This window comes from Notechis scutatus, chromosome 3 (genome assembly GCF_049901735.1).
Source record: "Notechis scutatus isolate UNSWTSFEM ecotype Mainland chromosome 3, rNotScu1.2, whole genome shotgun sequence".
NCBI classification, from domain to species: Eukaryota; Metazoa; Chordata; class Lepidosauria; order Squamata; family Elapidae; genus Notechis; species Notechis scutatus.
The window spans coordinates 27,230,350-27,242,450 of record NC_142011.1 but is presented as its reverse complement, the minus strand read 5'-3'; the positions used below and the strand labels follow the sequence as shown (position 1 = coordinate 27,242,450).

Here is a 12,101-nt window from a genome sequence, read left to right as displayed (position 1 = left end):
CGCTCCGGGTGGGATAACCGCCCATTCCACCAGAAGTGCAGCCACCTCGGCGGCCTGGGCCACGCAAGCCCCCATCGCTGACATTTGTCGGGCGGCCACCTGGACCTCCCCGTCCCCGTTTATCAGACATTACAGAATAGATTCGTACGCCTCAGCGGAGGCCTCCTTTGGCCGACGGGTCTTACAGAGGGTCATCAGTGATCCGGAGGGGCCTTCGGACCAGACGGAGTCCCACCCGTAGGACAGCCCAGCTTTGGTATGTCCCAGTCTCTGGATGCTCCGAGCGGCTCGAAGGAGAATGGGCGTTGGTTCTTACCTGATACGCCCCTTCTCGGCGAGCCGCGAGGAGCATCCAGCCCCACCCTAATTTCTCCGTCTGGTGGGGACTCTTTCTTCAGCCAAGGAGCCAATAGTAGATTAGAAAGAATTAATAACCTCTCTTCTCGTTATCGCAAAAACTGGGGAGGCGCTCCGCGATGTCACGTGAGGGGGCGGAGCGTTTCCTCATCTAAAGCTCAGCCTGCAAGAAGAGGACTCGGAAGCACATCCCAGTCTCTGGATGCTCCTCGCGGCTCGCCGAGAAGGGGCGTATCAGGTAAGAACCAACGCCCATTTCCTAAGGGCTAACCGAACCGCCCTTAGCTCCAACCAATTTATGTTATGTACCTGTTCTTCAGCAGACCATAAGCCTTGGGCCATGTGAGAACCCAGGTGAGTTCCCCAACCTGATAAGGAGGCTTCAGTCGTGAGGATGAGTTTGTCCTCCACTTTGAAGGACTGGCCCTTGGAAATGGCTCTGTAGAGCCACCAATGAAAGGAAAGCAATACTTGCTTGGTCAACTTTACCTTCATTAAAGAATGACTCTTACCCGGTCTTCAAGACAGGATTTCTATCACAGATACCTGTTACTATTGACAATTTTAGAATTGTAAGTGGAAATAGAAAAAGGGATTAAACAATAATACTTTGGCTGTGTAGCTGTCTGCCAACTAAACATGCATTATGTGACAACTGAGACAACAGTGATGTAGACTCAGAGTGTCACTTGAGAGTCAAATCCTGTCCCATTATAATGTTCATATAATATTACAATGTGCTTTCCAGCTTTGACTGTGTACCATTCTCTTGCTGTGTATTTTTTGACATCTGCAGCAGCCTCATATTATGACATCTGTCTGTTGCCCTTTGGGGGCCAATTTCCAGTCTCTTTCCCCACCCGCAGGAGCAAATGACCACCCCAGGCTACTCTTTTGCCAGCCATCTTGTTCCAGCTGCTCAAGTTTCTTTCCACCCAGCTATGATTGCCTTGACAAGAGAGAATGAATGTTTGTGTAACCAAACCCCAGTGCGTGGGATTGGTAACCTCTGACCCTTGCTAAAGTAATCATTGTTTCTGAAACAAGAGAGGAGCTGTACTTGAAACAAATGGGTGTGCTTTCATGCCTGGAGCCTAAAGAGAAGCTCTACTGAAGAGGCTTCCTGTTTATCATTGAGAGGGTGACTGCTATTGGCTGGGCTTTTGTGTTATTTGTGACTTGGAGAAACCTGAGAAAGCGGGGGAGGGGAGGAAGAGCTAGAAGATTTGCATTGTTTTATTGCAGTCTCTGCTTTTGTGTCCTGGAGCACAACTAGACATATGAAAAGGTATACAGGATTTAATTTAAAATGCTCCCAGTAATCTAAAAGGAGCATGTGATAAGAGAAAAATGAATATGTATTTTAAATTGTGATCTTTTTCCGGAAACAATAGTAGTAAATAGTAATTAATCACATAATGCAAAAGGAGAAGGAGTAGCTACCACTTTGAAAGAAGAAAGGAAGTTTCAAAATAATGCAGACAGGATGAACAGTGGGTTGAAATGGACAATGGGAGAAATGGGGAGTTTTTATCAGGGAACATAAAAGTAATAAAATAAACAAAAACAAAATATAAATAAATAAATAAATAAATAAATAAATTTAAAACAAGGCTGCACATTTTAGTATTATATATTATTTTTTGTTGTGCAAGTACACTGGGTGCTTTTGTACCAAGGACAAATTCCTAACTACACTTGGCCAAAGAAAGTTGTATTCTTTAAAAAAAAGAGGGGGGGGGTAAGAGTTGACAGTAGGACAACAATCCTAAATTCTTCAAATAGATCTGGATGTTCCAATAGAGTAGAAGTTTAATGTAAGCGAATTCTCACAGTTCTGTCAGTAATCATGATAACACTCCGAAAACAGAACTGAATGGGATCAGCATTGGTGTTGCAGGAAAAGCCAGCAAAAGGAAGATCAGAGGGGTATTGGATGTGGCCAGGAGCAGCAAAAAAAAACAAACACCTCCCAGAGAACTCTATAGGAGAAGCAGTTTGAGCAATGATTTGAAATGTCCCTCCTATCTTAAGTCCCCCCTCCTTTCTTCCTCTGAATATGTGATCCAGAGCAGTGTATTTGTTGATTGCTCTGGCTTCCTGGTGCACGCAAACACATGCTACTGAGGGAGGAGGGTGTGTGTGTGTGTGTGTATAGGAGAGCAGAAACTGACATAGCATCTTACTTTGTTACCCAGAAGAAAATACAGATGTATCCTGTGGCTACTGTTGGTAAATTGATTGGGAAGAATTCCAAAAGCTATGCTCTGCATGCTTCCCTACTTTGTTTAGAGTTGAAACTGAAATCTAAATCAAAGTTAAAATGTCTCCCTTGGTTCTCATCCGAGAAAGTAGCAGTGAAAGAGGCAAGCTGACAGCACATTTACTGCTGGCTACTGTAGTCTCCTAACAGGCATGGTGGGTGGCAGTGCCTTGGAGTGCCTTATTGCCGGAAAAAGAATAATCCTCCGACCATTGTTATGCAGATTGCTGGGAAGAAGAATTGCCACCTGGATTTCTGAGAATCTCACATCTTAAAAGGGAGTCCCCCACACTAAAAAAACGTAAGGGGGAGAGGAAATGATTTTGGGGTTCTTTTACCCAGTTTTATTCTGAATACCCTTAATTTTGCTTCTTTTGATGCTGCTGCCCTTCCTTCTCCTTCCCTCTCTTCCTTCTCCTCTACCATTTAGCATTGAATAGCATTTTATTTAGCATTCTATCTTTGAATAGAATTGAGTTCTATTCCTCCTTTCCCAACTCCAAAATGAACAAAACTTCCAACAGTTCAGTAAAATGAAAATATCTCTCCCTCCAAATATTTACAAACTGATATTGTTCAAGCAAAGAATTACAAGGTAAGTGCATAAATTCTTTGAACAGAATTTGTGTTTTTTTTTGGAATTAAAAAAAAACCCTGTATAAATGTGTTACAGTATTTGGGGATAAATGTCAGTGTTATAGTAAGATGCACATAAATACAGAAACCATATCTACTAAACTAGGAGCTGATAGACTTCCTGTGGTATTGACCTTTAATAACTATTCCTACATTTACTTATATCCTGTCTTTATTATTTTTATAAATAATTTAAGCTGCAAGGTAACTCCTTTTATTTTCCCCACAACTCAACCCTGAAGTGACTGACCCCAAACCTCTGGCCTGTTTTGATGCCTAAGCTGGGACTTGAACACACAAACTCCAGGTTTCTAGGCAGGTACCTTAACTAGTAAACCAAAGTGACTCTCTAATGCAGGGGTGAAACTCACAGGTCATGTTATCACGTGACGTATGGTGACTTTGCTAAATCCCTTTGCTAAATCTCAGAGTGAACATGGCCAACATGTGACTCATCTGGCCCGCGGGTTGTGAGTTTGACACCCCTGCTCTAATGTAATCTTCTCAAAGCTCTGGTACTCCAGTTGTACTCGACCACAACTTTAGTCATCCTGAATCAATAATTTAGTCAAAATAACTTAGAGCAAGCAAGTGCCTTAGTAAGATAGAACTCCCACAACTATATGAGGAAAAGGAGTATCAACTAACTCAGTTGAAAGATTGAGCTTCTTTCATTATTAACTGCCGAATCTCGTCCTGAGCATTGTTTCAGGGCTTCTTCATCATTTTGCAGTACGCTGTTTACAGTTTGCATCTTGTAGACTGAAAGAGAATTTATGAGCGTGAAATAAGATAATTGAGATTCCTCTGCTGACTCTTTGTTTAGTCCCTACAGTAAAGCAGTGTTATGTTCCATAATTGTGCAGCAAGGAAGAAAGGATTAGTAAAGAGTTGGGAGTAACTACACCTTCCTTATCTCCTGTTCTGTGCATTTTACAAATGAGTTTCAAACTAATTAAAAGAGGACAAATGTTTTTTAAGGTAATTAAAATTTTGTTATTTGCTGAGTTGTGGCCAAAAATTTCTACCTTTCAAGGATCAGGGGACAAAATCTTCACAAACTAATTTTGAACCCACTGACCATATTCTCTGTTCAAATCATCTCAACCCTCATCTCCCATACTTTGTACATTAAAAAGCCCTATGTAAATTTTTCAATTGTGGCATGTGAAAAAAGAGATTTAAAATAGTGTGCATTTCCTCTAAAATTGAAAAATAAAGAGATAAATTTTTCAGTGTTTAGTGCTTTATTGGTTTTTCTATTTTTGCAATCTTTTCTATTATTTGTGTGCGTGTATGTATGCATGCACTTAAAATATTTACACATTGTGACAAGTCACATTTCAAATAATTTTAGAATTTTCTCAGTTTCTGTACTTTTGACACGTTCAACGTTCTTTTTGATATTTCAGAAGACCCTATTTTGTAGAGAAAATACATAATCGTAATTTTATTGCAGCATGTTTTTTTAAAGAAAAATTTTTAGAGTGTCCTTTCAGAATTTGAAATGGTGGGTAGATGTAGGTAAATAATTTGGATGTGATACATATTTAATAAATTATTGTACACATAACATGAAATCACAGCTGCCAGTTCTTTAGCTGGTTCTGAGCTTCACTTGAATTGAATTCTTCCCAAGAACCTAGGACGTTGTAGTGTAGCAGCATAGTATATGTGCATAGTCTGGCAGTATGGCCTTCTATAATTAACATATGGTAATATGGAAATTTTTATCAATTGAATGGAATTTTTTAAGTGTTCAAAGTTCTTCAGTATGGCATCCAGTGTGCCAACAACCATAGAGACCACCATTGCCTGCATAATCTTTCAATTTCTACTTTCAGATCTTAATACTTTATGATCACTGTTTTCTATTCTACTATCCCCTGGTATTGCAACATCAACTATTTACTCTTCTTTTCAACCACAGTCAAATCTGGTGTATTATGCACCAAGACTTTTATCAATTTGTATTTGGAAATCAGACAATATTTTAACCTGATCATTTTTACTACATTTTCAACTACATATGTTCTCACCAATTTTTTATTACTGGCACATATTTTTTATATTCCAGTGCGGGTGTCAGCAACCCATGGCTCTGGAGCTGCATACGGCTCTTTGGGCCCTCTGCTGTGGCTCCCTGTTGGGTGATCCCACCACTGGCTGGCCACGCCTTTTGCCCCTCCCAGTCACTCCTCACCTGGCCTGAGAAGGTAAAACACAAAAAATAGAAACGAGAGTGAAGGGGAGAGAGAGACAGAGACCCATTTTCCACAGAAAACACCGGGAGCCACAAAACCTGGGTAGGCGTGGTGGTGATGGTGACATGTGACTGGGTGGGAGTGATGTTGAGTTGGCTACGCCCATCCAGGTTTTGAGGCTCCCAGTGTTTTCTGTGGGAAACTGGTCCAAATGACTCTTTGAGTGTTTAAGGTTGCAGACCCCTGATCCAGTGTATCATCTTGGTAATTGTATTATGTTTATATTTAGTTTGTGTGATCTTCTTGCATGAGCTAAATATATGATTACTGTTTTTTCTGCTGCTTTTTTGTTGCACAATTTTCACTTTAAATCAATTTTGGCTTTGATCAGATTGGTTCAAAAAGCTTGCTTTTGAGCAGCCATCACTGAACCTGTTGTTGTACCGGTGGAATCCCGCCCCTGGATTTATCTTAGTTAAAGGCTCAAGTAAATGGAGTTTGGAAGGAAGAGAAAAAGATGTTGGCAGTAGTGCTTATGTACTGATGCTAATTATCATTTTGTTATGACTGTCTGTATATAAGAAGACCCACAGCAATTGGTACCCTCTTCACAAAAATATCATGTTTAGGAGAGATGATATTGTTGATGGAGAAACCCAGTATTGTGGTTTTAGGAATAAACAGTCTTCCATTTCCCAGGCACATAGAGCTCAGTAATTATATCTTCTTCACATAAGAGAGACATAACTGATTTTATAGCTGAACTCCAAAATACTTTATTTACAGCACAGATGCTCACTTTCTGCTATGAAATGTAGAGAGGAAGTTTGAACCACACATGTGGTAGCAAGCAGAGCCCTAGACAGTTTAGTCTTCCACAGACGCACAGTTCAGAGAAGTGTCTGATTTTCTGCCACATCTATGTGCAGAAGCTACTTTGAGAATCAGATGGGAAAAAGGAGCATTGTTATCAGATAGGAATCCTTCCCCACGTCCTTAGTCCATCTTTTCTTCAAGATAGTCTGACTTTATTTTGTCACATTACGTTCTACATTGGAGATATTAATTTGGAACAAGTTTAATTACTTGTATTTGGCGTCTAAATCTTAATTAATCTCCACATATGTCGGGGAGAATCCAATTGGGGGGAATCCTGAGTTCAGAAGCTGAAAATTGTAAACTTAACAAGTCTGGTGAAAAAAAGAACATTTCAGTAAAGCCAAGCTAGTGACTTCATGGGCACACTTATCTCTTAGTAATAATATGAAAGTGATTTATCGTCCTCTTATATGAGATATTTTCTGTTGGTTTTCCATCCAAGTAATAACCACATCAACTCTGCTTAACTTTTCAAGATTAGCCAGGGCTGATTAGGTGCCACCGCTTAGTTAGGTATACTGATGAAAAGGACTAAAAAATCTGGATTGGATCAATCTTTTTTTAAGAAATCAAAGAAAACCCTCATACTATAAATACAAAATAAATACTGTGGTATACTCTTTTCTTTCAGGAACACAAGTTATATTTATGCTCACATTCTCTATAACATATTAAAAAGAAGCACTAAACAAAATTTGTAAGTTATTTAATACACTAAATTAAACTGAATGTGTTGGTGTACTCTTATTTATAAACTATAGGGTTCTAGAATAAAATATTTCAACCAAAGGTACATGAGCTTAGTTCAAAGGTTTCCGTAGAGTGCTTCGGAATCCTTTAAAGCTATGTATGCAAAACTCTTAAAATATACATGAAATACCATCAACCAGTTTCTGACAAGTGAAAACAAGAGCTAAGTTTACCCTTCACTTATTTCTGATCAGTCTCTTGACTGTTGTTGGTGGGTCGGTAAGGAGATTCATATACTGAATGTTTTCTGGCTTTACCTGTTACCTTTAATTCTACAATGTAAGTAGTCCAGTGATTTCTTATAGAGAATCCTGACCTTCTGTCAAGTGTCTCAGATGGGATTGGTCAAGCTAGAGTGCCTTAATAAACCTACAAAAACCTAGCCCAATATTGGAATGTAATTGACCTACGGCAACTTCCTGCAGATTTCCTTTGGAGCCTGCAAGAAGGTGTAATGGCATCTCCTACTTTGCCCCTCAACAACCACAACCACAACCACACCAAGTAGTTGGGCTGAAAAAAGTGATCGGCCTAAAGTCACCCAATGAGCTTCTATGTCTCAGAATAGACTTGAACCTGTGTTTGCCTGGTGCCAGTCTGACACCTTCATCACTACATGATTCTGTCTGTATTCATGAAGAAAGACTACACTTCCAAGATAAATTATTGGCCTGGAAGAGATAGCAAGGAATGAGAATTTTCTTCTCAATCACCAGAAGCAAGCTAGATTGCTTCTTAATTATTTCCTCTTGGTTAGATGGAGCCCATGGGATTTTGAGAAATCAATCCTGAAATTTTGAATTCCAATGAAATGTATAATGAAAATGTATTCATTCCAATGTATATAAAGGTGGGGGGGATATAAAGTCTTGAAACCTAACAAAGTATAAGATTATTCTTAATCTGTATTCAACCTTGAAGGCAAATACCAAGGAGGAGTCATTGAGTTTCTGCATACTGATTTTTTTTTTTTTTTTGGAACAAATTTTATTGATTTTAAAGACAAACAAACCATCATTAACCATTGAATACATAAAACCTCTTTCCATTATCAATTTTACAAGTCAAGTAAAATATTATTTTATACAGCATAATTCTGTTTTACACCATTTCGATATGGACATATAAATATCTCTTAGCAAATTTCTCATTATTTCTCTTTTCGTATTCAATTTCATTATTATTATTATTATTATTTTCTATATTTATCCAGTTTATAATCATCATCTACATTTCTCTCTGACTTGATTACCATTATTCTCATCCAACATTCCTCCGAGGTTTTATTAATTCTCAAACAAACATGAACACACAAAACACAAAAATATAAAACTTCTTTTAAGAAAGTAGTTTGGCCCCAGATTACCTCTCTTTATATGGACTTCAATTAAATTCGTGCTCATCTTATATACCATTACCTATCTTTTTTACCATTCTATATCTTCTATATAACTTCTCACCGCTTTTCATTCTTCTTAATTCTATTTTATTTAATTCATTTTAATTTAAATCATTGTATTTGTATTTTTTGTCCATTCTTTCCAAATTATCCATTTATCTCATTCCCTACAGTTAAAAAAAAAAAAAAAAAGGATTTCTCCTGAAATCACTGATCAGAGTATGATGCCTTTCTATCCTCCCCCTAAGTTAATATTTGAAATAACGCCTAATACCCAATCTGATTCTGCTTAGTACATTCTACCTGCTAACCTTTAAAACAATAATAAGTTTATAGTAGAATCAAGACAATAGTCAATTAAACCTTTTAATTAAACTCAATATTTTAAACATTCCTTTTAATATTTTGTTAAATTTTAAAATCTGTCATTACTAAACATTTCAATATTTTAGCCTTTTATTAAATCTTATAACATTCTAGTTTTCTATTTCTAATACAAATACTACAATACCATCTTATGTACCTTGCAGAATCTTCTTTTTTAAAGAAATTATACATCACCCTTTATCCCTAAAAAAAATTCCTTTTTTCCCATCTTGTTTCATACCTTTGTGGCTTTTTCCTCCCTTTTCCCTTCCTTTCTTATCCCACCTGGCCTTTTTACCCCCCCCCCCTCTACTAACCTCCGCCTTTTTCGCTTCCCCTCTCTGTTGTATTCCTTTTTCCTTTTGCTTAATAACATTGTGTTGATTTTGCATCTTATTTTTCTCTTTCTTGAATGTTTTTTTAAGTCTTAAGTTCTTCATTTTCCTTCCTCTCTTTCTCCTTTCTCTCTTAATTAAATTTTTAGATTCATTGAAGATGGCGTCTTCTTCTTCTTCTTCTTCTTCTTCTTCTTCTTCTTCTTCTTCTATTTCCTCCATCTGTTGTGTTTGCTGATAAATAGCAAGCGCCATTTCTAAAAAAAGGAAGGCTTCTTTCACAGCGTCCTTGCTTTCTTTCTTTATTTTCCCATATTCCTTTCTAAGTTCATCAACAGGTAAAGCCATTATAAATCTTTTCTTTGTTCTTCTTCTTAAAGCAACCAAGATGTTTCAAAAGTTAAAACAATTCCCCAAAGTCCCAGAGACATCAATCAGTCCAGACAAAGCACAAAGTTCTCACTTTCTCTTTGGGGTGGTATCAGTAAAAAGGAAAAGAAAAAAAGCCCAATCTGTATTTTAGAGCCTTGTTGCAATAAATTTTTAGTCTCAAAATCTTCAAGACATCTCCTCCAGCAAAATCTTAATATTCTTTTTTTTTTTTTGTCCTCTTAAATACCGCATACTGAATATTTTTGAATGGTCATTGAAAACAAGCAAAAGAAAAATGTTAGCTCAAGGAGATAAGAAAAACCAGTCGGATTAGAATAGAAAAAAGTGGTGCTTCTTAATACAGGCAGTCTTCAACCTACAAAAGTTCATTTAGTGACCATTCGAAGTTACAATAGCCCTGAAAAAAATCACTCATCACCATTTTTCACACTTATAACCGTTGCAGCAGCTCCACAACCAATGTCATCAAAATTCAGACACTTGGCAATTGATTCATAGTTACTACAGTTGCAATGTCCTGAGGTCGTCACCTTTTGCGACCTACCACTTACAAGCAAAGCCAGTGGGCAAGGCAGATTCACTTAACAACCATGCTACTAACTTAACCACTGTAGTGATTCACTTAATAACTGTGGCAAGAAAGGTCATAAAATGCCTCACTTAGCAACAGAAATGTTTGGCTCAATTGCAGTCGTAAGTTGAGTACTTCCTGTATTCAGTTCTTGAGTTTCACTGTCCAGAAAAGATCAGTTTTCTAAGTTGTTCCAGAGCAAATGGCCAAGGTGTAAAGGTTCATTACAATCCAGGAGATGGAGAATCTATAGAAGAGTGAACATACGGAAGGGCTAAGGGAAGTTTCCTCTTTAGGAAGGGAAAAGGTGGTTAGCTTCTTCCATAGCAGGAAAGGACATTATGTTGTGTCTTTCATCAGCTTTCTTTCCTGACTTTCACATTTTTCTGATACTACCCCTCAACTTTCATTAAGCTTTATCATGCTGGATATAAATAAATCTAGAATTAATTTGAGTTAATCTTGTTAACTGTGCTGAATGTAAATGCATGGAGTTGTTTCATGGAGTAATAAAATAGAGGCCTCCATATTGGAATTTGGGATAGGAAGCCAAGGAGGACTTCATCTCCAGGCTAGAAATTGCTTAGCCTATGTATGTGAGTTTTAATTACTTAAATGTGTAGATGTTCATTTAATCTTAATTAAAAAAAATACAATCAACCATATCCATTGTGAGCAAAAGTGCTAACTTGCATTTCTTCATTGAACTTGCATTTGTTCATATAGCAAACAGAGAAACCAAGCTTTGAGTTCTATGTTACTTTCATAAAACTACACACACACCCGCCCCCACAGTAGTTTTGTGCCTAGGGACAAAACTTACTTTTTTTTTCTAGTGAAGATATTCTTTGCTATCAGTTTGGGATTTGCCACAGTGACCTCTAGTGGTCCCAGGACTGTTGATGTACATTTTTTTTTCTTGCTAGCATTTTCCTACAAGTGCAGGGTCTGCTTTTTTTCCAAATCAACATGGAAGCCAGCTGGATGACTTTAGGTCAGTCACTGCCTCTCAGTCCCTGAGAGGCAGTGCTCACAGTGCTGTTTACAGTGAATCTACTTGGAGCGAATTATAATTCAGATACTAATTTCATGATCGATTTTAGATTCAAGATAGGACCCTCAGTAGACTAAATATTTTCAGTATATGAATATATGTTGAATTGCATCAGCACTGTAATTATGGCCTAGTTAACTAATTGTTTTTGGCCAAAATTGTTTACAGCTCATTCTTCTGGAGTATTCTGCTTTTTCTTACCCAGTGATATTTATCTGTGGTGATTTAACATCTGTATACTTTGCTATGTCAGAAATTAAACATATCTTAGAAATGTTTGTTTGCAAATCCTAATGCAAAAAGCTAATGCAATCCTAAATTGCATTAACAGAGGGATACAATCAAGATCAAGTGAGGCTATAAAGCCTTAGTAAGACCCCACACCTAGAGTACTGCATACAGTTTTGGTCACCACACTATAAAAAAGATGTTGGAACTCTAGAAAATGTACAGAGAAGAGCAACCAGGATGATTAGAGGACTGGAGACTAAAAGATATGAAGAACGGTTGCAGGAACTGGCATGGCTAGTCTAGTGAAGAGAAGGACCAGGGGAGACATGATAGCAGTATTCCAATATTTGAGGGGCTGCTACAGAGAGGAAGGGTTCAAGTTATTTTCTAAAGCACCTGTAGGCCAGATAAGGAACAATGGATGGAAACTAATCAAGGAGAGATTCAACCTGGAAATAAGGTGAAGCTTTCTGACAGTGAGAACAATCAACCAGTGGAACAGCTTGCCCTCAAGTTGTGGGAGCGCTTGAGACTTTCAAGAAGAGATTGGACTCTCATCTGTCAGCAATGGTATAGTCTCCTGCTTGGGCAGGGGGTTGGACTAGATGACCTATAAGGTCCCTTCCAACTCTGACTATCTGTTACCTGTTAAATCCCTCCTTG

General features: G+C 37.9%; 1 protein-coding gene across 1 annotated transcript in view; it reads left to right on the top strand.

Moving 5' to 3' along the window:
- Positions 1–12,101, top strand: part of PLCG1 (phospholipase C gamma 1) — a 106,764-nt gene that overhangs the window by 40,678 nt on the left and 53,985 nt on the right. The window lies entirely within an intron of this gene.